This window comes from Xenopus laevis, chromosome 9_10L, assembly GCF_017654675.1.
Source record: "Xenopus laevis strain J_2021 chromosome 9_10L, Xenopus_laevis_v10.1, whole genome shotgun sequence".
NCBI lineage: Eukaryota > Metazoa > Chordata > Amphibia > Anura > Pipidae > Xenopus > Xenopus laevis.
The window spans coordinates 41,418,111-41,444,249 of NC_054387.1; the positions used below are offsets into that span (position 1 = coordinate 41,418,111).

Here is a 26,139-nt window from a genome sequence, read left to right on the forward strand (position 1 = left end):
TAACGGTCATCCGTTAGCAATGCCAGCAACAGTGCTGGTATCAGCCAGAGAGGAAACAGGCGAACTAGGAGAAATTATGCTCCAACCTCTTGAGCCATAGTTGAGGTAGATGAGGAGAGAGAGAGACACATGTTGATCAGGAGAATAAGTAAAGTTAGCCAAATACATTACCCCTCCTGCCAATCTTTGCGCAAGCGTTGTATTTGCTTAGGTGGAGGGGATTTTGGTGGAGAATCCAAAGTGTTAAGCAGGTTCCATCTGCGCAGGGCTTTTCTGGCTTCTTCTGGAGAGGGCAAAGATGTAACCGTGCCATGCCTGTTGACCAAAAGTTTCACTGGAAATCCCCAGCGGTAGGGAATACTGTTGTCCCGAAGGATTTTAGTAGTTTCCAGGAATGCCCGTCGCTTTGCCAGAGTAGCTTGAGATAAATCAGCGTAAATTTGTAAATCCGCATATTGGGACGGCCAAGCTTCCTTGCGGCGAGCAGAGCGTAGTAGCTTTTCTTTAACATGAAAAAAATGCAGTTTGGTAAGGACATCCCGCGGAGCTGTGTCTGGAGCGTTACGCGGTTTGGGAATCCTATGGATTCTGTCAATTAACAGTTCCAATGGCGGGGTATCAGGCATAACTACCTTCAGTAGGCCCGTCAGGTATCCGTCCAGGTCCTGTGCTAACACCGACTCCGGAATACCCCGCAGTTTCAGGTTATTTCTACGAGAACGGTCTTCCAGGTCTGCTACTTTGTTAGCAAGTCGTTCAATTTCTTTCGCCGCCTTATCGTGGTTGTCCGCCAAGACGTTATGGGCGTCAGCGTACTCACCCATTCTGGCTTCAATATGTGACGTGCGATCACCGATTTCCTGCAGTTCCGCACGAATGTCCATAGACAGTCGTTTAATGTTGGCTTGTAAGGTATGCTTGAGATCTAGAAGCATAGTTTTAAGTTCCTCAGTCGAGGAGCATTGCAAGTCTGCTTCCTGCCAGGGCTCCAAAATGTGATCAGGCTGCGTGGCCTCCAAAATGGCGCCTTCTGCAGCGTGTTGATCAGCAGTCGTTTGCGCCGCAAAGTATGATGTGACAGTGGAACCTGCTTTTTTTTGCTGAATTTTAGGTGCCATACCTCTCCGAAGTATGTAGAGGGAAAAATATCCGTGGAATCTCTCAGTCCTCGTGCTAATTATCTGTTTGTGGCTCAGTACAGCACGGAGCTCAGAACTTATGCGTCCATGTGCATTGGTAGTTGGCTCCGCCCCCCCTACCATAACTTTTTTCATGATCATTTAATTTTCTGCTAATATATAACACTGGGTAATCCTCCCCATTCTGTTTAGAACTGCGCCTAAACCCACTTCTGATGCATCTACACAATAAACTTTTTTGAAAAATCAAAGTAAATGCCACAGGACTTTCTCCTACCTGGTAATACATGAGGCCTAAAGTGATGATCCCCACTAATAAACAGAGTACATTACTCTAAGGGTGGTGACACACGATAAGATTCTGAGGAGAGTAGTCTTCGGGCGACTACAGAAAACGAGTACCATTCCACCGGCGATTTACATTCTAGCCGACTGGAAGGCATTTTGAGAAGATTAGTCGCCCGAAGAAGAGGCAATATGTCACTGGGCGACTAACCTCCCCAGGATCTGAGCGTGTGTCACCACCCTAAAGCTGAACTTTATTTTACATTTGCCACAAAGACAACCAACATGAAATGCTGCTTTCCTTTCTCTAAACCATTATCTTTTTCAGTATAGAGAGAAACTCGGCAATTTCTGCGTTTTGAGAAACTGCCGTGAAAATTTGCAGGTGAACAAAAAAATGTGTCAAAACGCGTCGGAAAAGTCGCTTGCATCAAAACAGTAATGCGTCAACATTATTTGGACCCATGCATGCTATCGGGCAGCATCGCCGATCTCAACGCACAAACAAGTGCAACTAGCGCTTAATTTCACATGTAAGAACAGGGGTTAATGAAAAGAATTGTATAAGATATAACAAAATCTGTGAACTTTAATAAAGAAACACCATTCTATTAAGCATAGAATCACTGTGTGTATTTATGTATAAGTGAGGGGTAGGGATGGGAAAATTTTTTTGCTGCGGAAATAACGGGCACAGACTTGTATGGCGTCTCGCTTAAAAAAATAAATAAATAAAAGACGCAATTCAAAAAAAAAATTTGCGAAAGGAAATGCGTCAAATTCGCCCATCCCTAGTGAGGAGGAAAGTATGTGCATAACTTAGAAAATGTGCATGCATCTACAAGAGTGTGTATGTGCCTGGTGAGGTTTTTCTGCATTATTATTATGCATATATGGGTGTGTTTGCATGTGAAGTCCCAGGGTTTGAGTCTCAGCATAAAAATGAGTGTATGTGTGTATGGGGGAGTGCCCTAATTGTTAACAAGGGTCTAACATAAGTCTTACTGTACCATTAAATGTTTATTTTCAGACTCTACCAATGGATGAAAGGCAGCTCTCTGAAAATCTGTTACTTCTCGTGGGACCTACATCATAACCAGAACATAGACATAAAAAACATCACCAAGCCACCGCCAATTCTAATTCTAATCTGTGCAATAGGTCTGATTGGCAATGGTATGGTTATCTATGTTACTGGATTTATCATGAAGACCCATAAATGCAAAATCTGGTTTCTAAACTTAGCCTTAGCTGATTTTATATTTCTCCTGTGTATGCCACTTGACATTGTTTCTGACTTTACAGGGAACTGGATTTTTGGCTCGACGCTCTATAAAATGTATCATTTTCTGTCCACGTGCAATAAATATTCCAGCGTTACAGCCCTGAACATTGAACGTGCCCTGTCTGTGGCTAAACAGATATGGCATCTAAGGGTCTTCTCTGGACGCATTTGTCTCTGGATCTGCTCAGTCATTTGGTCAGTAACAGTGATCTTTAGTTTTCCCATTATAATTTTTAAGCACTCTTTCTATTGGCAATGACGGGAACAGAGCATGTAATTGGTTGGATTATAAAAGCAGCCAAATAAATATATGTAAGGAGTAAGATTATTTACCTATGGAGAGCACACAACAGTCATTTGTACCCCCTGTAAAAGAAGTGACTGCTGTTTAGTGCAGGAATACATGAATTATGGAGTAACATTATCATTTTATCCTAATCCCAATGCTCGTTTGGCTGTTTTATTCCTCTGTGTATTATTGTGCTTTCCAAAGTCGCTATTGCCATAAAAGTTCATAAATCCCCAAAAGTAAAGCCACAACGACTGTACAAAATTGTAATTGCTGTGGTCCTGGTTTATTTCCTAACCTGGACTCTAAATGTCACAGGGTGATTTTGGTTTTCAAAGCTGTTTTCACCATGGATTTCTCTCTGTTTTTTTGAAAATACTTGATTATGTATCTCTGCTGGAAATTATAGTGAATATCAGCAGCTGCCTTAACCCTCTAATTTATGTGCTGGTTGACCAAAGAGTACGAAATGCAAAGTTTATCTTCAATATTCCTCGCTCAGCATGTTTCTCCTCATTCAGGAGTTGGGTGTCAGATGAATGATCCAATATATCTTATAGGGGGCTCCTTTTGCCTAAAAGATGTATTTTAGAGCTCACTCTATTAAAATCACCAGAAATCCAGTCTCTCTACATGCAGAATATGTGCAAAAAGCAGTTATTTTGTTAGATTATTTTCTGGAAATCATTACTTGAGTGAGCTCTAATACATCTGTTATGAAAGGGAGCCCCCCCTCCTTATAAGATATATTGGATCATTAAAGGAGAACCAAACCTTTTTTTCTTAAAAAACCCAACCTACCCCCTTCTTCAGGAAGTAAGCTCTGACACCCAACTGCTGCATGAAGACAGAAAGAGAAAGACGCTGAGAGAGGAATAGTGAATCTAAACATGAATATTTCAGAAGCAATGCAGAATCTTTAATGGATTATATTTAGAAAGTTTCTTACTTCAGTATGAAGTTTAGATTTTTCATTTTTTCCCCTAACATTGATGTTGTTGCCTTCATAGATTATTTTTTGTAAATCAGATGAGATTTAAGATCCCATCAAATTATAAGCAATAATGCTTAAGATGCACAATCTGGTCAAAGAATCAGTACTGTGTGTCTAAATAGGGCCAATGGAAGATGTGATTTACTTTTGCTTCTCCCTTTGGTTGACAACTATACATGGCTAAACATTTTTTTTCCCTGAATTAACTCAAAGGCTTATAGCACACAGGGCTTTTTGTCAGTGGGGGACAAAATGTCCCTCTCCACCTATAAGCTGAAAGTTATAGAGGTCCACTTATCACTGCTCTATATGTGTGTTAGGTGGACACTTTCAGTTCCACAGAATTCAGGGTAATGACAGACATTTTGTCAGCCACAGTTCTCTACAACCCAGTCATTTTTACTTTCATGTGGCTGTTCCTTGAGAAATAAGTGGTTGGTGCATAATTGTGTGACTGAGGTGCAGGTTAATTGGAATTGCCTATTTACAGACAAAAACATATCAAAATGTGTATTTGGTTAGTATTTTAAACCTCTTTCACTAATAACATCAAAGAGAACAAACAGCAATTTTTGGCAACGTTAGGACAACATTTTTATGTAAAATCCAGGCAAACATTATGTAAAATTATGTAAAATCAGGGAAAGCACCCACTGAAATGCATTATAAAATGTAAAATGTAGGGAAATATAAAATCAGGGTATGTAAAATGGAGGTTTTATTATGGGCTGCTTAAGGTCAATTAAAAAAAAAACATGCTTGATGCCTTGTTTAATGGCGAATGATCATTTACCTGTACTAAGTACAACACACAAATTTGAGTAATCTGTGACCAATTTCTATAATCAACAAAGAGTCTTCCTGCTAGTACCCTCTATGGTTTATCTGCATGGATAGGTTATCTGGCTGTTTGCTTTGTTATCTAGTGCAGGAGTGCCCATACTTTACTAATGCAAGGTCTACTTTTAGTGATGTTGTCCCATTATGATCTACATGCATAAAAGCACTCTGTTCCATGGAAAATATTACTGTACTTGATTATATTGATTTATCGGAGAATTTATATTGCTATATTTAACAACCATTTGTTATGTAACCTAAACATAATAAATATCTGAACGAAAAGCATGAAATAGGACAGTGATTTCGACAAGCTGTTTGTTGACGGTGTCTTGAGATCTACCGATTACCAGCTACCTTTTGGGCATCCCTGATCTAGTGGTTGATAGCAGAAAAATCAGTGTATTAAAGTATCTCCACATTCTGTTGGTTTATTAAATATGCCTTACTTTCCTTTTCATTCCCTTTTCAGTGCAAGATATTCAAACAGCATTTTTCTTTTGAAATGTTGTACAAATATGGTACATCAGGCATAGTGATGAGTGCAGGTTGCGCAGGTTCAGGTGAAGAAAATGAGTAACCATTGTAGGTTCAGGAAGGTAAAACGTTAATTCCTACCTTTTGGTGATGTATTAATGCCAATCCCTCCATCAGAGAAGAGTCAGGATGGGTACAAGTCACAAAGTAAAGCTGGCCATACAGGGGCCGACAGACAGAGCCGGCAGCTTATTATTATTATTATTATTTTGATTGTCTCTTCATAATCAAACCCGTATACTCATGTCTCAGGTATACAGGATTAAGCCTCTGATGACCATACATATACATTTATAAACCCTTTCATTTATGCACTTGTTGGTACACAAGCTAGAGAAGGAATAACAGAATCCATAAGTAGCATAAGACAGTTTTACATGTAGGTTATCTTTTCCCTATACAGTTTGATATTAAAGTACAGAGGTCAGGCTTCTTTTGTACATTGAAGATTTTCTTCATATCTGCATGTTGTACATAAGAAAGGGAGGTGCTCATTTTATTTTATTTGTTTGCGTTGCATGCAATCAATAGGTTGTGCACTGCTCCATGACTGGTGTTAAGGGCAAAAATGCTTCCAGGCTGGACTAACTCATTAGCTCTTAAGAATAATACAACAGAAGACATTTTAAATTTAGTGAAAATATTGTATGAAGACTACAGCCAATTTATTGCAAATATTGCAATTAACATATTTACATTTTTGACATGCCAATGACAATGTACATAGGTTATCGAGATCCCCTTATACAAATATCAGCTCCTGGTGAACTGTCCATACTCAATTCTATGTGGTGCCATAATATGACACCTCATCCCCACTCATAATCTAGAACAGGGGTCCCCAACCTTTTTTACCTGTGAGCCACATTCAAATGTAAAAAGAGTTGGGGAGCAACACAAGGATTACAAAATCCCTTGGGGTGCAAAATAAGGGCTGTGATTGGCTATTTGGTAGCCCCTATGTGGACTGGTAGCCTACAGGAGTCTCTACTTGGCACTATACTCAGTTTTTATGCAACCAAAACTTGCTTTCAAGCTTGGAATTCAAAAATAAGCACCTGCTTTAAGGACCCTGAGAGCAACATCCAAGGGGTTGGAGAGCAACATGTTGCTCGCGAGCTACTGGTTGGGGACCACTGATCTAGAACTACACATAAGCAGGGGAAGCTTTGTCAACAGAATATTTTATTTTGCATATTTATTTATTTTATTATATATTAAAGCCCGCTTTCAGCTTTGAAGGCATTCTTAATGCCACCATTCTGCCTTTATTGCATTGTTTTGTGTGTGGTTGACCATTGACCACTGACCAGTGGTTGACAATTATTTGTGCTCAGTTGTATCTACCAGGCTAAGAGCTGATGGAGGAATTTTGGTTTTCATTTAACACAGTTCACTGCCCAACATGGCACAACATACTGCTAAGGAAGAGTGCCTTACTAAATGTACTATTTATAGATGCTCTTTGGTATATTGAAGATTTTCTTTGTATCTGCATGTTGTACATAAGAAAGGCAGGTGCTCATTTTATTGTTTTGCCTTGTCCTCATTTTTGAGTATTTAGTATGGGGTTGAGCATGGGATGATGGTAACATTATTTTTAATGGCATTAAAAAGATTCCTTAATTTGGGGAAGCTGGTGGAAATTGAGGTTATTAAGGGTCGGGGATCAGAAAAGGTAAGTAAGCCTCAGAGTCTACAGTTTCATGACAATGTTTGGCATTGACATGTGAATCTCCTCTTCAGACAAGAGCAGTTTCTCTTTTAACACAAATCATTGAACCTTGTGATATTTATACTATAGCAAATAGTAGTTGTGCAAATAGGCAAGTAAGAAATGTGATAGAAAACTAAAAGGATAGTTAAAAAAGGAAGATCACAAAAATAATCTCTCTCTCTTCTTTTGGTGTTCATCATGTGTTTTATATTTTTCAGTTGACTTTCTACCACCAGGCCTGACATCTGTCCTTCCTGTGAGCATGTTACATTATATTTCTGCAAAGTTCAGTATCTGTCCTTTAATCTAACTAAGACAGAGGCTGAGATAGCAGCATGCATGAGCCAAATAAATCTGATTCCCCTCCAGAGATAAAGACATAATCTACAGTATATTTAATCCTGCATGCACTTCAGCAAAGAATATTTATACTGTATTGTATCTGCTCCTTCTCACCGATTTCTGCAGATCTGTGTTTGTTCTCATATATTAAAGCTGCCATATTGATTACTCCGGCAAGTATATATAGAATCAAATCTACAAACTGCACTAAAACAATGTCCTCCACTTAGTGACCGGTCATTTGTGAAAAGCACTAATCAGTTATAAAAAGAAAGTGTAAATCACTAAAATGCATACAAAACTGAGGGTCAATAACAATAGGTACTTGTGCCCATACAAACTCCTAGCACCCATCAGTAATTGTGGGAATCACCAAGGCACCAATATACAATGCTCGTATTTCACCCCTGGCACCTATTCCTCTCCCATGCTAGCTCTAAACATACATGGCCACCATCAGTGGGGTATACAGGGTACTGTAGTGGAGGACCCCATGACAGAAGTGGGGCTCAAGATGAAAAGGCATGATACATGGGTTGCGGTTTGTGTAGAGTGGGTGATGGAGTGGGTTTGGATGAATCAGGACAATTCTTGGCATAATTGGGGTGGGGTCATGGCATATCAGGGAAGTGACTGTGCAAGTAATGGACATTGTTTACCGAGGCACCAATTTATTTATTGGCAGGACCAACCTCATAGGGGACCCAAATGACAAGAAGGTCATTAAATGGGGCTCCCTAGGGGAGAGAACCATACTAACTTAGTATGGGGCCCCATTATTACTGACAGCAGCCTTGTAAACATATACAGTATGTAAAAACCAGAGCCTAAATAACTAATCAATGATCAGATCAAGCAAGTTCATCATGAAAGGGCAAAGATTCCAATATAAGAGCAGAAAATTCAGGATAATATAAAAACACCAGGGAGCTTCACATAGTATCTGGAAACTGAATTCATTTCAGTGTCATGGCCATAATGAGCAGTGAAATATTCACCAAGAGGACAGGGGGATTGTAACTACATCCCTAATGAATCTGGGGTGATTGGCACAGGAGAGCTTGACCCACTTTAGGAAAGCAAAGCAAAGATCTGCTTATAAAATGCTGAAAAACAAACATGTAATACTGTATAGCATTGCTTAGAAGAGCACAGAATACACGTAAAAAGTTTAGAGGCAGGTTTGAAAAACTGTAACTAGGGCCAGAACAGCTATTTTCCCATGACAATGACTAAAAAAATCTCTGCATGTTTTACATGACCCTATATTCCTCGTCTGCAGCCACACTAGTAAGTACCTGAGGTAATACTGAGCTCCCTATACACAATACAAAGGGCTTGATGAGCAACAACAGCCCTATAATACAACACGGTACAGTACTGGTATGAAGCTGTGCAGGTGTAATCTAGCCAGCATCAGACTGGACCAGAGGAACTCTGGGGAAAAACACAATAAAGGTGTCTTCAGGTTGACAACTATGTATTGCTGGCAGTTTTTCATCATTTATTGTTGCATCTAAAGCAAAGAGTAGTGATGGGCGAATTTGCGCCGTTTCGCTTCGCCGAAAAATTAGCGAAATTCGCGAAAACGGCAAAAAATTCGCAAAACGGCGTCCGTTTTTGAAAAGTACACATTCTGCTGATTACAAAATGGGTAACTATGTCTCTCTACTCCCAACTACCAAACATAAAAGCTTGTCTGAACATAGCGGTTTTTCAAAAAAAAATTCAAAATTCTGAAAAATCATTTCACAGGTTTTATTTTGCTGCTCCGCATATCCCAAACTATATTAGGTACCAAGAAAAAGCACCTGTAATATGATTGCCAGGGGTCCACTGAACAGTTTGATACCCATTATGCATAGGTTTACCAAAGTATCTGGCATTTAGAGACACCAATATGAAGTTAGCACATCCAAATTGATCAGGACTTTACTTCAGCTACTGAGAAATCAACACATTGACTGCATTTTTTGTGGGGTAAAAACACAGAAATATATATTTACCCCCCAAACCCATATATTTTTGGAAAGTACACATTCTACAGAATCTAAAATGGGTACCCATGCCTTTCTGCTCCAAACTACTGAGTCGCAAGGCTTTCCCACAATTGTCGGTTTTGGTGAAATATCTGAAAATTGCCTCAAAGCTTCAACTTCTCAGCACCATATCACCCATGTATCATTACGCGCCAAGAAAAAGCACCCTAAATATGATTGCCAGGGTTCCTCCAAACAGTTTGGTGGCCATTGTTCATAGGTTTACCAAAGTATCTGGCATTTAGAGGCCTCAAAATGAAGTTAGCGCATACAAATAGTCCTGTGGGTAACTTCTTCTAATGAGAAATCAACACATTGACTGCATTTTTGTGGGGTAAAAACACAGAAATATATGTTTACCCCCAAACCCATACATTTTTGGAAAGTACACATTCTACAGAATCTAAAATGGGTACCCATGCCTTTCTGCTCCAAACTACTGAGTCGCAAGGCTTTCCCAAAATTGACGGTTTTTGACAAATATCTGAAAATTGCCTCAATGCTTCAACTTTCCAGCATCATATCGCCAATGGATCATTACGTATCACAAAAAAGCACCCAAATTGTGATTGCCAGGGGTCCTCCAAACAGTTTGTTGCCCACTGTGCATAGGTTTACCAAAGTATCTGGCATTTAGAGGCCCCAAAATGAAGTTAGCACATACAAATAGTCCTGTGGGTAACTTCAGCTAATGAAAAATCAACACATTGACTGCATTTTTGTGGGGTAAAAACACAGAAATATATGTTTACCCCCAAAACCCATATATTTTTGGAAAGTACACATTCTACGGAATCTAAAATGGGTACCCATGACTTTCTGCTCCAAACTACTGGCCGTTTTGGTGAAATATCTGAAAATTGCCTCAAAGCTTCAATTTTCCAGCATCGTATTGTCCATGTATCATTACCAGCATAAAGCATCCTAAATATAAACATAGGGGTCTACTAAAAAGTTTGATGCCCAATGTGCATAGATATACCAAACTATGTGGCGCACAGAGACCACCAAATGACAATAGTGTATATACATTTTCACGGCTGACGCGCTGGCTGCTGCAATATAAGCACCTGGTGTGTGTATTATGCGACATTAGACCCCCCTAACAGTACAGAGACCCCAGAAAACCATATATTTTTAAGAAAGTACACATTCTGACAAATCCAATATGGGTAAATATGTGTTCCTACTGCAAACTGCCAAACTGCAAAGCAATGCTGAACGTAACGGTTTTTATCAAATTTCTGAAATTCGTCAGAAAGCTTGAATTTTACCCCATTATATGCCCCACATTTCGTAACGTATCAGCATAAAACATCCTAAATATGAACGCCAGGTGTCTACTGAACACTTTGATGCCCATTATGCATAGATATACCAAACTATGTGGCGCACAGAGGCCCCCAAATGGATATATAGTAGATAAAATTTACAAGGCAAAACAAAATAAGGCAGTAAAGAGTGAAATGCAAAAAAATCCAATAAAACCACAAAAATCAATGTTTTTTTTCCAGACTAGTGTTATCAGCCGTAAGAATCACAGTTTGAATATTTTAGCTGGCCCAAACAGGTTATACGGCTAGAAACAAGTGAACACAACATATGCAGAGCTGAAAATGCAATAAAATGGCTAAAAATTCAATAAAATGGCTAAAAATGCACCAAAATACCCAAAATTGCAATATAATCACCGAAATAACATACAAAAGGTATTGCACAGTACGGTTAGCGAATACGCTATTCGTAATGGCAATAAAACATTTTTTTCAGCCAAAAAAAGACGATGCGATAAGAAAAAGAAAAAAAAGCCACAATGCCATGTATGTGCGTGTGCACAATTGGTAAATTACATGTTATGTGCGTGTGAGTGCAGTGTGTGTAAGTGACCCCCCTAATCCCCAAAAATGTATGTGTAAGTGTGTGTAAGTGTGAATCTAAGTGTGTATTACTGTAATAAGTGTGTGTTGGTGTGTTTGCGTGTGTAATTGTTGCACTAACCTGAAAAAGTTGCTGGAGACTGTTGCAGGCGATCTGGAAGGGCCCCAGGAAGAGATCTGCGACGTGATTCCTGTCCCTGTGCTGTGGGGGTGGAGCTGATCGCGGCAGTGTAGGCTGCAGCAGCAGGACACGTAAGTGACACGTGCCTGCTACTGTTTTGGGGCCCCTGGGCGATCGCGCTCCAGGGGCCACTCGATCCCCTGCTCTGCTCGTTGCCTAGGGGCAGGGGATCGAGGAGGAACGGAGCGAGCGGCTCTAACAGCCGCTCCTCCGCTCGAGAACCCGGAAGTGCTGCAGAACGTAGAATCTACGTTCTGTGGCATTTCAAGTACCTTTGCCACAGAACGTAGATTCTACGATCTGTGGCATTTAAAAGGTTAAACCAGAATTGACCACTACTCTCAAACAAGTGTATACACATGCCTATATTGACCTTTGTGTTACACAAGTGTATAATCCTATATACTACATACCATAGCTTTTGTATAAGTCAGAATTGTCCTCAGCCAAGCCATTTAGACAATATATATGTCTACATCAGTTACCACATTTAATGCATCTATAATTTCATATAATGGGTGGATCATACTTACCAGGGCACAGTCCCTTAAGCCGTTATTGACTGCTATATAAAAGAGTATAATATTTATCCCCAGCATAGCTGCTACATTTAAATACGTTTATAATACCTATAGCTGACTTGGCTCCACATTAAGTAAGTGTATGATACCCAAATGGTTGCAAGAGTAATCCATGCTTATAACTTGACTCAAATGTTACAGTATATAAAACAAACATGTGACTTATGTTACCATGTACATGCAAACCTGGAGGTTGTATAGGCACCATCTAGAAAAAATCCTTCCCAAACCAAATCAATGAGCTGTTTAACACATACCGATGTTATATTAATTGATGTCCAAACCAGAGAAATTTATAACAGGGATGGGTGAATTTGGGGAGTCTCACCAAAAAATTTGCGAATTTCCTGCAAAATTGCGTACGTCAGCACAAATTCGCTGGTGTTTTTTTTTGGACTCCTGCATCCATTTTTTTTTTTTTTGACACCGGCGAATTTTCACTGCAGTTTCGTGAAATTATTCGCCGGCAGCAAATCACAGGAATTCGCCGCAAATTCATGCCTGGCGAATAAATTCGCCCATCACTAATAAGATGTACATTTATATTTTATTATCTGTCAGCCCCCAAAGCCACTGAAATGTTTCAGCATTTACATTCAGTTTGGTTGTAATATTAAGCAGTGCCAGGACCAAGGAATGTTTAACATGTACGTACATATTTGGTTATTAAGCCAGCTCCAAAACCCCTGAAATGTTTCCACATGTACATTCAGGTTGGTAACTACATTATACAGACTGAGAGCATCTGCAGCCAGATTGATTGGCCTCTTGACTCTTTGGCAAATTCCCCTCTAGTCAGTATTCACACACACTCATGCACTGGCTGAGCAACATTGCCCTGGCTTCTAAGCTGAGCTAGAGAGCTGAGTAAAAGAAATGTATGTTAATTTAGCTAACAAACTTTTACAATAACAGAACAGAGTTGTAACACAGAAATCTTACCTGATGCTTCTGAGAATCATTATGAGCTGCTAAGGGAGGGAGTGGGAGGGGAATCTACCTGCTCATTAACTGCACCTGAACACTGAGCTCCAGACTAATTACCTAATTACCTACAGCTGCTGCTCAAAGAACCTGCAGACAGGGTTGCCAGGTTGGCTTGTTTCCAGCCGAATTGGGCTACTAATTAAGGGCTCTTAGGGCTCTTACACACGGGCGTTCCGACCTGCGCTCCCCTGCGTTCCGTTTTTTGGCGTTCAGCCGCAGGGGAGCACAGGAATAGACGCAAGTCATTATTTGAAATGGGGCTGTACTCACTCAGGCGCGTGTAGGCGCCGAATGCAGGTTCAGACGCAACATGCTGCATTTTTCCTGCGTTCGGTGCCTACACGCGCCTGAGTGAGTACAGCCCCATTTCAAATAATGACTTGCGTCTATTCCTGCGCTCCCCTGCGGCTGAACGCCAAAAAACGGAACGCAGGGGAGCGCAGGTCGGAACGCCCGTGTGTAAGAGCCCTTACTCACGAGCATTTTTACCTGTGCTCCCCTGCGTTCTGTTTTTCTGTGTTTAGCCGCAGGGGAGCGCAGGAATAGACGCATTACATTTTTTCAATGGGGCTGTACTCACACAGGCGCGTGTAGGCGACAAACGCAGGTTGAGACGCAACATGCTGCATTTTTCCTTCGTTCGGTGCCTACACGCGTCTGTGTGAGTACAGCCCCATTGAAAAAAATGTAATGCGTCTATTCCTGCGCTCCCCTGCGGCTGAACGCAGAAAAACAGAACGCAGTGGAGCACAGGTAAAAACGCTCGTGAGTAAGAGCCCTTACAGTCCAGGCAGGTTTTGAAAGTACAAACTAGCCAAGGTACGGATTTGGGCTACTTTTTGAGCCTTTGGCTGGTTTTTGCTTTGGAAACCAGCCAAAGTTTTTTATTGCCCTAATGTGCCAAGCCTGTATCTCCCAATGCATGTTGGGTAATGTAGTTTTTGTTTAACAATTTGCCGACTGCCACGTTTAATGTAAGACTACAATATCCAGCATGCAATGGGATTGACTTGTGTAGAAGTTGGGAGTTACCAGATTTTGGGCTCTGGGGTAAAAATCTGCTGGCCACCAAAATGTCTAGAGGTTGAATTGTTTTACCAATATTTATTGAAATTGTTTATGTGTTCAGGCCTCATGGGTAGTGATGGGCGAATAAATTTGCTAGGCGTGAATTTACGGTGAATTTCCACGCTTAGCTGGCGGCAAATCAATTCGCAAGACTACAGCGAAAATTCGCAGGCATCAAAAAAAAATTGAAACGCGTTGGAAAAGTTGCTCATGTCAAAACCGCCATGCGTCAACACTATTTGGACCGCCATTGACTTTAAAATTGACGTGGGAATCAAAATTCGAGTTTCGCAATTTTTTTGCTGTTTCGCAAATTTCGAGGGGAATTCGCAAATTTTTCGGGAGCGGGAGATATTTGCCCATCACTACTCATGGGGACCCTATACCTCCTGAGACCCCCTCTGTAGTTATGCCCCTGGTGAAGGGGGAGAATCTTTCACATTGTGCTTCACAGAAAAATGTGCAAATCAGTGAAAATTGTAAAAGACGTATTTTTGAATATATTCATTTATTTTCTTTTACCTTTTTTTTCACTGCACGTGTTGTGTTATTTTGGGCTACTTTTAAAAAGCTTCTTGGCTAGCTTTGGGCTGGTTTTGTAGCTGACCTTGACTGGTTTTGAAAATTAGGCCTGACAACCCTGGTTATAATACTGCTGGACAAAAGAATGCTTGTGAATATTTGGACTATTTAAGGGCTCTTACACATGGGCGTTTTTGCCTGCGCTACCCTGCATTGTGCTTTCTTCCGTAGACGCAGACTCAGTCAATTATTTTTAAGGGGCTATACTCACACAGACGCATGTTTGTGCCGGACACAGGTGAAATGCAACATGCTGCATCCCAACTTGCGTTTGGCGCTTACAATTGTCTGTGTGAGTACAACCCCTTCAAAATAACTGACTGCGTCTACTCCTGCAGTCCCCTGCGGCCGACTGGAAGAAAGCACAACGCAAGGGAGAGCAGGCAAAAATGCCCATGTATAAGAGCCCTAAAGGATTCCAAAAGACTCCTCCTGCTAGCAAAGTAAGCCTGAAGAACTTTTATAACTAATTAGGCTTATGGCCTCAGAACGTATCTTTCAAGTGTTTATTTAAAAGGATTTAATTAAAGTAATTCTCTTTCCCACCTATGTTATAAACGTTGTACAGGTATGGGATCTGTTATCCAGAAACCTGTTATTCAGAAATCTACAGGTATGGGATCTGTTATCCAGAAACCTGTTATTCAGAAATCTATGAATTATGGAAAGGCGTCTCCCATATACTCAATTTTATCCAAATAGTCCAATTTTTTAAAAATGGTTTCCTTTTTCTCTGTAATAATAAAGCAGTACCTTGTACTTGATCCATACTAAGATGATTGTAGTCATTAGTATTTAAATAAATTAATCATATCTATACATGTAATATGGCACTTTGGGAAACACAAAAGTCTAAATTGCCGTGCCCAAATTTGACATTTACAGAAAAAAAGCCTTAAGTGCATTAAAAAATAACGAATCCATAGTGACAAGCAAGTCTGATAAGAGTGGTGCCACAGTAATTATTTATAAGATACAGTATATGACTGAGACTATCAACCAGTTAACTACACCAGGCCACTATGAAAAAATACACAAAGATCCCACACCATTAATTAAGAATGTAATTGACTTAATGGTTACCGAAGCATGTAAAAATTGTATTATTCCCACACATGTGAAGACGTTTTTAATCACTGACTCCCCTCATATCCCAGTATTGTACTTGCTTCCCACAAATCTCAACATAATCCACCAGGTACACCTTAAGGGGTAAATTTATCAAAGAGTGAAGTTCCGCCACTAGAGTGAAATTCCGCAGGTCTCAATTCATTTCTAAGGGATTTTGAAAGGCGTATTTATCAATGGGTGAAAGTGAAAGTTCACCCTTTGATAAATACGCCTATAAAAATCCCATAGAAATGAATGGAGAGTGGCGGAATTTCATTCTAGTGGCGGAACTTCACTATGAACTTCACTCTTTGATAAATATACCCCACAGGGATTGGTTCAGTGTATACCCCATAGTGTCAGGGATTGGTTCAGTGTTAGTACCACTTTCAAAGTTTGTGGATCATTATTTGCATCGATTAATAAGTGATATGCCGGTTTGCTTGAAAGATACCACTGATTTACTGTGTACAGGGGCAGATTAAAGACTAGGCTATAGCCTAAGGGCCCATTAGTGGTAGGGGACCATGGGTTTTTACTGAATTTTTTTTATTATTTAAAAAAAATAATTCTGGGTCCAGAGTCCCCCCCCCCCATGGCTTGCTGCCTGGCTGGCCTGGGACTGGGAGACAATTTAGACAAGGCACTGGAGGCAGGCAGCAAACAGCGTGAGAGTCCACATGCATGCTCCCTTGTCTCTTTCACTCTGCGTGTGCAAGTTCAACCAATCTCTCTAAGCCGAGCTGAGCATTGGAATTGGCACGCTCTCGCACACACGCACTGATGCTGCACAGTGACACGCAGTCTGAGTTGACTGTCTGTCTTCGTTGACTTTGTGACTCTTCTTGCTAATTTGCTGCACCTTCCTTTGATCCTGCAGACAGTGAAATAATTTACATGGCGGTCTGCTTTTTTTTTTTTTTTTTTTTAAAAACTTGTCGCGTACCCCCCCAAAGAAAGCCCTATCCTAGAGGGGGGCCCATTGGAAAGTGTAGCCTAGGGGCCTCACATGTCCTTAATCCGCCACTGACTGTGTAAGATTAATGCCTTGGGTAACCTACACCCTGATGTACAGTTGGTAAGCATAGATATACAAAGCTTATACACCTCAATCCCACAAGAAGAAGGTTTAAAGGTGGTAGAAGAGGCACTGCTAGAAACTAATTTATCACCCCATCTGATATATTTCATCATTGGTTGTTTATCAATAGTATTGCAGAAGAACTACTTTAGATTTGCGGGGAAGTATTACTGGCAGCTTCAAGGTACATCCATGGGTGCTGCAGTCCCACCTGCACTTGCCAACATGTTTGTATACTACCTTGAAAAGAAGCTATTCTTTGAAAGTGTGTTTAGAAAACATATTCTCCAGTATTATCGCTATGTGGATGACATTCTGATTTTGTGGAAGGGCCCATTGGAATATGCTTACCCTAGTGAATGGGGCACATAACACAATCACATTTACATCAGAGGTAGGGGTAATTCATTTAACTTCCTTGATGTACACCTAACGATAGTAGATGGGAAGATCCACACTAGTCTGTTTCATAAAGAAACAGACAGGAATAATGTGCTACATGCTACCAGCTTCCATGCCCCTAATATTATTAAAGCCACCCCTAAAGGACAATGTTTTAGGGATCGAATGATTTTGTTTGATAATGACTGCTAAGCAAAATCTATTAGCAATTTAAAAAAGCGGTTCCTAAATAAAGGATATAACTGTAATTCCATTGAAAAATGCATCACTGAAGTGTCACAAGTGAAAAGAGATGATTTGTTAACATATAAGAGGAAAAAAGAGAACAAACAACTCCCTTTTGTGTCTAGTTTTTGTACACAGAACAAATTAATAGAGAAAGTTATCCGCAAACAATGGCCAATCATAAAGCAGGATAAAACATTGGGCAAATGCCTCACTAATCTTCCTCTGTTTAGCTATAAAAGAGGTAACTGTCTAAGGGGTCCGTTTACTAAAGTGCGGTAAATCTGACTTTAAGTTTCCGCATGTTATCGCTGAGAATATTTTTCCTCCAGAATATTCGCAGCGACTAAGTTTACTAAACAGCGATGTGCTCAAAAGTCATTGCGATCACTTGCGGTAACTACGTTAACCAACCAGCTTACGTTAGCGGTAATTTTAGCATGTTGCGAATTTTCGGGCGAAAAATTACGTTTTTGCAAATATTTATGCTATAAAAAAGTCTTGTTTTATGGCAGTTATTATGGCAATTTTTACTGTGACATTTATGGCCAGAAATAAATCTTCAAAACTCATAAACTTTATTGAATGATGATTATACCATCCAACAACATTACAAGAGTGACACCAATCAGACATGTATGCATCATATAAACCCTTCTGCCAACAGAATCATATGAATAGGGATGTAGCGAACTAGTTCGCGCGAACTTCGACTGTTCGCGGTCCGCCGAATGTTCGCGAACGTCGCGCGACGTTCGCCAATAGGCGTTCGCGTCAAAAATTGTTCGACCATTCGACCATTCGATCGCTAAAATCGAAGGATTTTCGTTCGAATCGAACGATCGAAGCCATTGGATTGAATGAAATCATTCGATCGAATGGCTTCGCTCGTTCGATTCGAACGAAAATCGTTCGATCGAACGATTAAAATCCTTCGATCGTTCAAATCGAACGATTTTCGGATGTTCGAAGTTCGCGAACAGTTCGCGAACTGTTCGCATTTTTTGCCGGTGTTCGCGAACGGCGTTCGCGAACACATAAACGGCAGTTCGCTACATCCCTACATATGAACAAGAAATCATACAGTCATTCTCTTTGCTTCATAGAAATGCACAGTTTAATGAAGCCAATCACAATGAAACCAAAAAAGTGTAGAGGCTGACAAATCCTTGGACTGTGATGCCCGCTGCCAATAATACGACTCTGAGCTGAAACTGCAACAGATAGAAGTAGAAGCCAAAACATCCTGTCAGCAATAGCAACAGATCTCTCTCCTGTCAGCAAAGAATGATGGGTAAAAAAAAAAAAAAAGCATTATGGGATATTTCCTGCCCCTTGAGAATTTTCTGGTGAAAAAATACTTTCACACCACTACATAGGTGGCGGTAAAATGTTGCGAATATTATTCTTGCGTAAATTTAGTCTTTTGCACATTTCGCTGTTTAGTAAACCAGGCGTTAATGTGTTCGTAGTGTTATTTTCAGTGAATGCGATAACTGTCGAAAACATATTTTTTCGCAAGAAAATTTGCAAATTTATATTTAGCGCAGGTTAGTAAACTGGCGAAAACATATTTGGCACACATATTTGTCTATATTTTGTGCGCATATTTTTATCGCGCTTTACTAAACGGACCCCTCAGAGATATCTTATGCTGCCCATCGGAAATGTATCCCCCTATAAGAAATAGCACACAAAGATTCACGGGTAAACCGAAGAAGGGTACCTTTGCCTGCCTTAATTATGTATGTGTCACGTTCCGCACCCTAAATCCAGAACCAGTTCTAGGCTCTCTGGTCTCGGCTCTTACTTCTGCCTTTAACAGCCGCCTTTCACCTCGGGAGGAGCCCTCGTCTAATTGGATGCCGCCAGATCTTATTAAGAAAGGAGCCAAGCGAGGGCAAAGGGGTACGATCGTCTCACCAAGGATAATGGATGGAAGAACACCACTAGGAAGGCAGGTCGGGCCAGCACAAGCAGAGTGGAATAGTCAGACAGGTCGGAATTAGGATTGGAGAGTGTAGAATAGGGTCAATAACCAGAGGATCAATAGGAATCGCTTAGGAATGGCACCAGGAACAAACTAATTGAACCTAACAACGGGCAATGTGTTATTTTACAAAGCCCCTTTAAATAGTTTGAATTGCGCAATGATGTCATCACGCCGGCGCCTAAACCCGGAAGCATGCAGCCGCGCGCGCCATAGGAGAACCGGCACAGAAGAGGAAAGGACGCATGCAGGGGGACCCCACCACCCACAATACCACCAGGGAGAGCCACTGGACCACCAGGGTAAACTTTATTCCTTACAGCATGTTGCACCTCAATTATTAAAAGGGATAAGATTCATCACCCTTTACACAGTACCCCAATACAACTAAAGAATTATGCAACTTGTGATACTAACAACGTGGTATATCTACTACAATGCCCATGTGGGATGGCATATGTGGGACAGACTGGAAGACAGGTAAAAATGCGGATTAAAGAACACCGTGGAAATCTTGTCGAAGACTTTATGCTAATTTCTCCTGGGAGGTGTCAATGCATGGGGGGTTGACAAAAATATTTCATTCATTCTCACTATATTATAAAAGAGACCTGAACAGCAGCATAGAAAATGATATAAGATCTTGTGAAAACAGGGAGCTTTCTCGGCTTGCTCAGTTATTAAAAAGACAAATGAGTGTAGACAGCTGTAATACCTTTGAATGGGATGTGGTTATAGTTGCCAGCATGTACTCTATATATATGTTTGCAATGCTGATTAACAGGTTAACATTTCTTAAATCTGCTGCATGTCCATCAATTATTTGATCTTACCTACATATTGCAAGATGTACTCACAGGTAAAAAGATGCACTACACGTGCAGAGATGTCCAACTAAACTGTTTAATGAGATGGAAGATTTAAATAATGGAGGTAGACTATCAAGGTTGGGGTTGTCTTTTCTGGAAAAAAAGAAGCTTGCAAGGGGACATGATTACACAAGGTGATTTCTAATAGCCTTATATTTTGCAACAGGGGATATATTATTTATTATAATACACAAGTTTCAGTGAGTCATGTGACAGAAATGACATCACTATGCTTCAATAAAAACCTATGACATCACTAAGCACCGTTTAAAGATATAATATACAGGATATTGTGTATTATAGACATAATGGGGAATCTTTTTCCCATAAAATGGATCACCACACCAGAGGTGTGTATTGTTGGTCCTGCATTAACACCTCTCTCACACCTTCTAAACTTAGCTTGTGTGGAATGCTCATACTAATAACCTCCACATCCAGACCAAACAAAACAATTGTAAGCTATGAACACCCCATATAACTCCTTTAGCAAGTAAATGATATCCACAATACATGAATCCTGTCTCTTTATCATTGGTTGTAAGACAGCATCAATTAGCATACATATTGGTGCAGTCAGGGACCCTTTCCTGGAGACTATTGGTCGACCTGAGAGGTCTCTAACTGATTTATGAAGCTTCATATGTACATAGAAACATGTATTTGATGAATTAAGCCTCTGTCAATTATTGTGAATAAATATTTTTTATATTTCTCTAATGGAGGTATTAGGCGGGGTTTATACTATCTGATATTTATTATATTATTATCTGATCATTTAATAGTTTTATTATCTGAAGGCTTAAGAAAAGTCATCTTTTGGAGAGGGAAGCTAAGGCCATAAAAACAATACAGGGAAATTCAGAAATTATTATTAAGTAATCCATTAAGTCTTTCTATATCAGCCACTACCTCGCTTCAATACAATGATTTTCACTAGTGATGAGCACATTTTTTCACCAGCCATGGATTCACAGATTTGACCATCTGCAATTTTTTCCTGACATTGTGGCAAAAATGTGCCACAAGAGGCTTCCATAAATAGTTCTTCTGCTTCCTTTACTGCTTCCTGGAATCCACAACATGGGGATCATCCCAAAGTAATCTAAGAATGTTTTATGTCCTAAAATCCTTCCTGTCTAACTCTTCCATTATCAGGGGGTGCTGTGATACTTTTAGATGCTGCAGTTGTTTTCTAGCAAATAGATGAATTATAGGTTGTGTTGAAACAAATGACAAACCCTTCTCCAGGATGTTCATCTGTATGTTGGTAAGGACCTAAGAAGAAAGTTTACATTTCTGCAATTGGTCATCACACTCATGTGCTAAATGTTTGTGATATCATCCCCCCTAGATTCACTCTTCTTAGAGAGTGATTACTTATTAGTTGTCACCTGGTTGTCTGGTCCAAACAATAGGAGTCATCTCTAACTATCATTAACAAAGGGTCAAGTTAATTGGTGCCAGCATTGAATGGACCCCTGTAGATGTGTATATTTAATTAGTCAGGAAGGACAGTCAAAATGGAACCATGGACAGTTGAATACCCATAATGGCATGTAAATTCATTTTTTTTAATTTAAATAGTTAAGCTATGCTGTAGTGCAGCCGACACATGGAGCCAGGTTCACCTGAGAGCCTATATAAGACTGTGCCTTGTTGGAGCACTTCCTCTTTTGTGCTGTAACATCTAGGAGCAGAAGCAGAACAAAGTGGCCAGACCCTTGGAAAGGTTGGTACCGTTTGGGCTAGCAAGTGGATAGTAGTGTCAAGTGAGTTCACTTCAAGAGTGAAAGTTAGAGAGGGCTATCGAGCACAGACAGCCTGTTGTCCCAACAAGGAGTAACAGTTTGGACTGGAGCCTTATGGTTATTGTGTATCAGGGAATTGAGTGTTCAATTTAGCAGAGAGCCTACGGAAGAAGCTTGGGCACTGAATGTGAGAGCACTGCTGAGAATCGGGGGTAAGAGTTCTTCAGCAAAAGGAGGCCCCTGTACAGCTAACAACACTCCTGCCAGTGCATCCTACAGGACAAGAACACAGTGGAGTATGAGTAGTAAGCATTGTGTGATTAATATACTTGTCAGCAACCAGAGCCCGGGTCTGAACTGTAAGCTGTAAGACCTGCAAGAGGCTGCTACAGCAATAAAAGTGTTTGAGTTCATCACATTTATTGTGGAAGTGGATTCTTCTGGCAGCAAAGGCCTTACATATAAACATCTAGTGACAGGCACTGATTAGTCCTGTTACAGGTGAATGGATAAATTCTTATAACTAACTGGAATATGCTATCTATCATTCAAATGGATCAATTAGAAGAGACTTTTAGAAGCAAGGTCTCTCCTGTATATAAGTGGGTATACAGTAGGGTGGAGTGAACACACAAGGCCCAAGAGAGGAGTGACCACCTTGCCAGACCAGAGGTAAACCTTGCATCTTGGACCAGACACCTAACTAAACTAAGGAAACGTATACTTGGGGTGTGTGATTCATCTAGGAGATTTCATTGAGTGTCCATAATTGTGGGGTAAGAATTAGGTGGTTGGGCTATATTGTGTGTTATTTTAGTTTGTATTTCTAGTGTGTATTTGGTGTATTGGTGTTTATATGCTTATTGGTAGTTTGTTGTGTTAGATCTTTTATTTTGTGTATGTAAATATTTTCCAATCATTATAAAATCATTTTTAATTTTTTTTGGTGATCTCTTCGCCACAATAAACTGCAGAACAGTTTTATTTTCATAATGTTACATTACTGGCTTAGCCAGGCAGGAGACAGATATTTGGTGGCATTGAGATTACTAACAATACAAATATTTACATAGAACATACATTGATTAGTAGTAGACATGGAAGGGATTAACAAAAAAGATTGCAATGGTGAAAACACTGGGGATCTGTTTAAGTGTAGGCAAGGTATAGATGATCAGTGGTACCAGGTCAAAGGTTTTGTAACCACCGTAATTAAAGAAAAGGTCTTATCAAACAAGAAGGGTAGGAGAGCTTTGTTATTTTCTGCATGTTGGATTGCAGAGAACTATAAAATTCTCAAAGATCAGAATAAGGCATTGGAGGAAATATTAGAAGATCTGAAAGATCATTACAAAGCACTTAAAGTACGGCAAGTACTGCCTTAGCCATGTGTGTAACTACCTTAAAGAGTGAAAATTGTGAATTTTTTGGGTGATTAAAAGATGTAGAGGGAGTTATTTGTTGTCTTGTTGCATCACTTAACCAACCAAGAGTTGATCATTCCAAGTGTGAAACTGAGATCCAGAGCTAAAAAGCACATTTGAGGAGAAAGGATGATGCAGTTGGTGCAGCTTTTAATATGCCAGAAAATCCTATCACAGGTAACTTGGAATCTGTAGAACACAGTTTATGTGACATGAATGATAATGCAAAAAGTGCTGCACCTATGGCTCCAATAGCAGTGCATATAAAGACTGATATATACCGTGTATATACTGTTCGTGTGTAGTTCTACCTTGAGGCAATGGGCAAATGTTAAGAAATAAGCAGGACAAGAGTAGAGACATCACTGTTCAATAGGGATCCAACTATTCTGAGCAGGAGCTTGGACTTGTAAGGATAGACAATGACTCTGTAGAGCTTATGCTTTGCATTAAGAATTTCCAGAAGGTTCATAATGATCTTGAGGACAGTGATATATTTAAAGGGTTATTTACTAACACTTGCTTTTCTTTCTCTCATATTTTACCAGAAACAAACTTGACCTAACTCCCATTCATGAATTTGGCTAATTTACTAATAACTAAACTCGAATCAGATTGAAAAAAAAAAAAAAACCTTAGGTTTTTATGAATACCTCAAATTTTTCAAGTTTAAAGGCTTAAAAAAACTAAAATGTATCTAGTTTTCAAGCAAAAACCAGCATCAAACACAAAACCAAAACAGGCAAAAAATATCAAATGGTTAATGGGACCTCTGGCACTGACTTTTAGATGACTGATTTGGATTTTTTGCTGCTTTGGGGCATAATACATCTCTAAAAATGTTCGTTTTTTGCGTGAAGAAAACCCTCAAATGCTTAGAGAAAACAAAACTTGACCTTTCAGTGTTAGCAGTTTAATTCATAACATATAAGCCAGTATCCCTAGTTCTGTTCTGTTATAGGACATATCATCATTGCAAAGTCTATTAGATGCTATTTTAGAAATTTTAGGTTGGGATATAAACTTTGCCCACTCAGATTTTGTTACCTGCAAGCAAAGGAGAGAGGAGCCACTGAAGGCCTTTTCAGAACACCTCTATGGATTATTCAGCTGCACTGTGCAAAGACCAGCAAGGACAGACCTTGAAGACAACATGTTCATATCTGCACTCCTTAAATAGTCCCTTCCTGAAATTGATCAGCTATTTTGGGTTAACTGTAGGCCCAGTCAACATGTAGAGAGAAGTAATAAATTGTTTTAAAAGAGCAGAATCTTTGGTGAGAGATTGTCATAGAGGTTTTAGAAGTAACTTGCCAATTAACTTGCCCTTAAAGGTATACTGTCATGGGAATTTTTTTTTTTTTTTTAAACGCATCAGTTAATAGTGCTGCTCCAGCAGAATTCTGCACTGAAATCAATTTCTCAAAAGAGCACACAAATTTTTTATATTTTATTTTAAAATCTGACATGGGGCTTGTAAGAACGTACGCATGCGTCCTGTTCGGCGCAGGCGTGGTAATGCGCGCCGGCGCGTGACGCGGACGCCGGCGACGGTCGCTGACGCGGTGGCGACGGCGACGGTCGCGGGCGCAGGGACGTAGGCGGAAACGCCTGTGACGGACGTGCTGGCGTCAGTTCCGCGACGTCAGCGTGAGGACGCTAGTTTGGCGCCAAAAGATATGCATTTAAACCAGATCCAGACTTACATGCATTGCCTGGTTATTAGGTTAATTACTGAAACCCTAGCATCTCTTATTACTTGAATTTCCTGTTGTGACCCTGCCTGAACCTGGACTACGATTTCTGCTGCCTGCCTCGACTCTTCTGCCTGTCTTATCGTTACGAACCTCGCTGCCTGCCTTGACCTCGGACTTCCTGACTACGACCTTGCCTTATCCTCTGTACCGCGTTTGATAGTCTCATTGGCTACTCTCCACAACCCTGCTCCCTGTTCCATTCCAGGTGGGTAGTGGTTGTGTGAGGCGCTTGTGAGTTCGAAATCTTCAGCTCCAGCTCCTTCTCCGCCTGGATCACACCGGTAAGCCTGACAGGGCTAGACATATTGTCAGTTTCCCTGCTGCCCCAGTCATGTGACTTGAGCTCTGATAAACTTCAGTCACTCTTTACTTCTGCACTGTAAGTTGGAGTGATATCACCCCTCCCCCCCAGCAGCCTAACAACAGAACAATTGGAAGGTAAGCAGATACTGTAGCAGCTCCCTAACACAAGATAACAGCTGCCTGGTAGAACTAAGAACAGCACTTAATAGTAAAATTCAGGTCCCACTGAGACACATTCAGTTACATTGAGTAGAAGAAACAACAGCCTGCCAGAAAGCAGATCCATCTTAAAGTGCTGGCTCTTTCTGAAAGCACATGACCAGGTAAAATGACCTCAGATGGCGCCTACACACCAATACTACAACTAAAAAAAAATACACTTGCTGGTTCAGGAATAAAATTCTATATTGTAGAGTGAATTATTTGCTAGATGTAAACAGTGTAATTTAAAAATAAAAACGACATCAGAAATCATGACCCATCC

General features: G+C 40.3%; 1 pseudogene; it reads left to right on the plus strand.

Annotated features, from left to right (window-relative positions):
• The first annotated feature begins 2,203 nt into the window (after positions 1–2,203).
• LOC121397957 overlaps positions 2,204–26,139 on the plus strand; it is a 114,507-nt pseudogene continuing 90,571 nt past the window's right edge.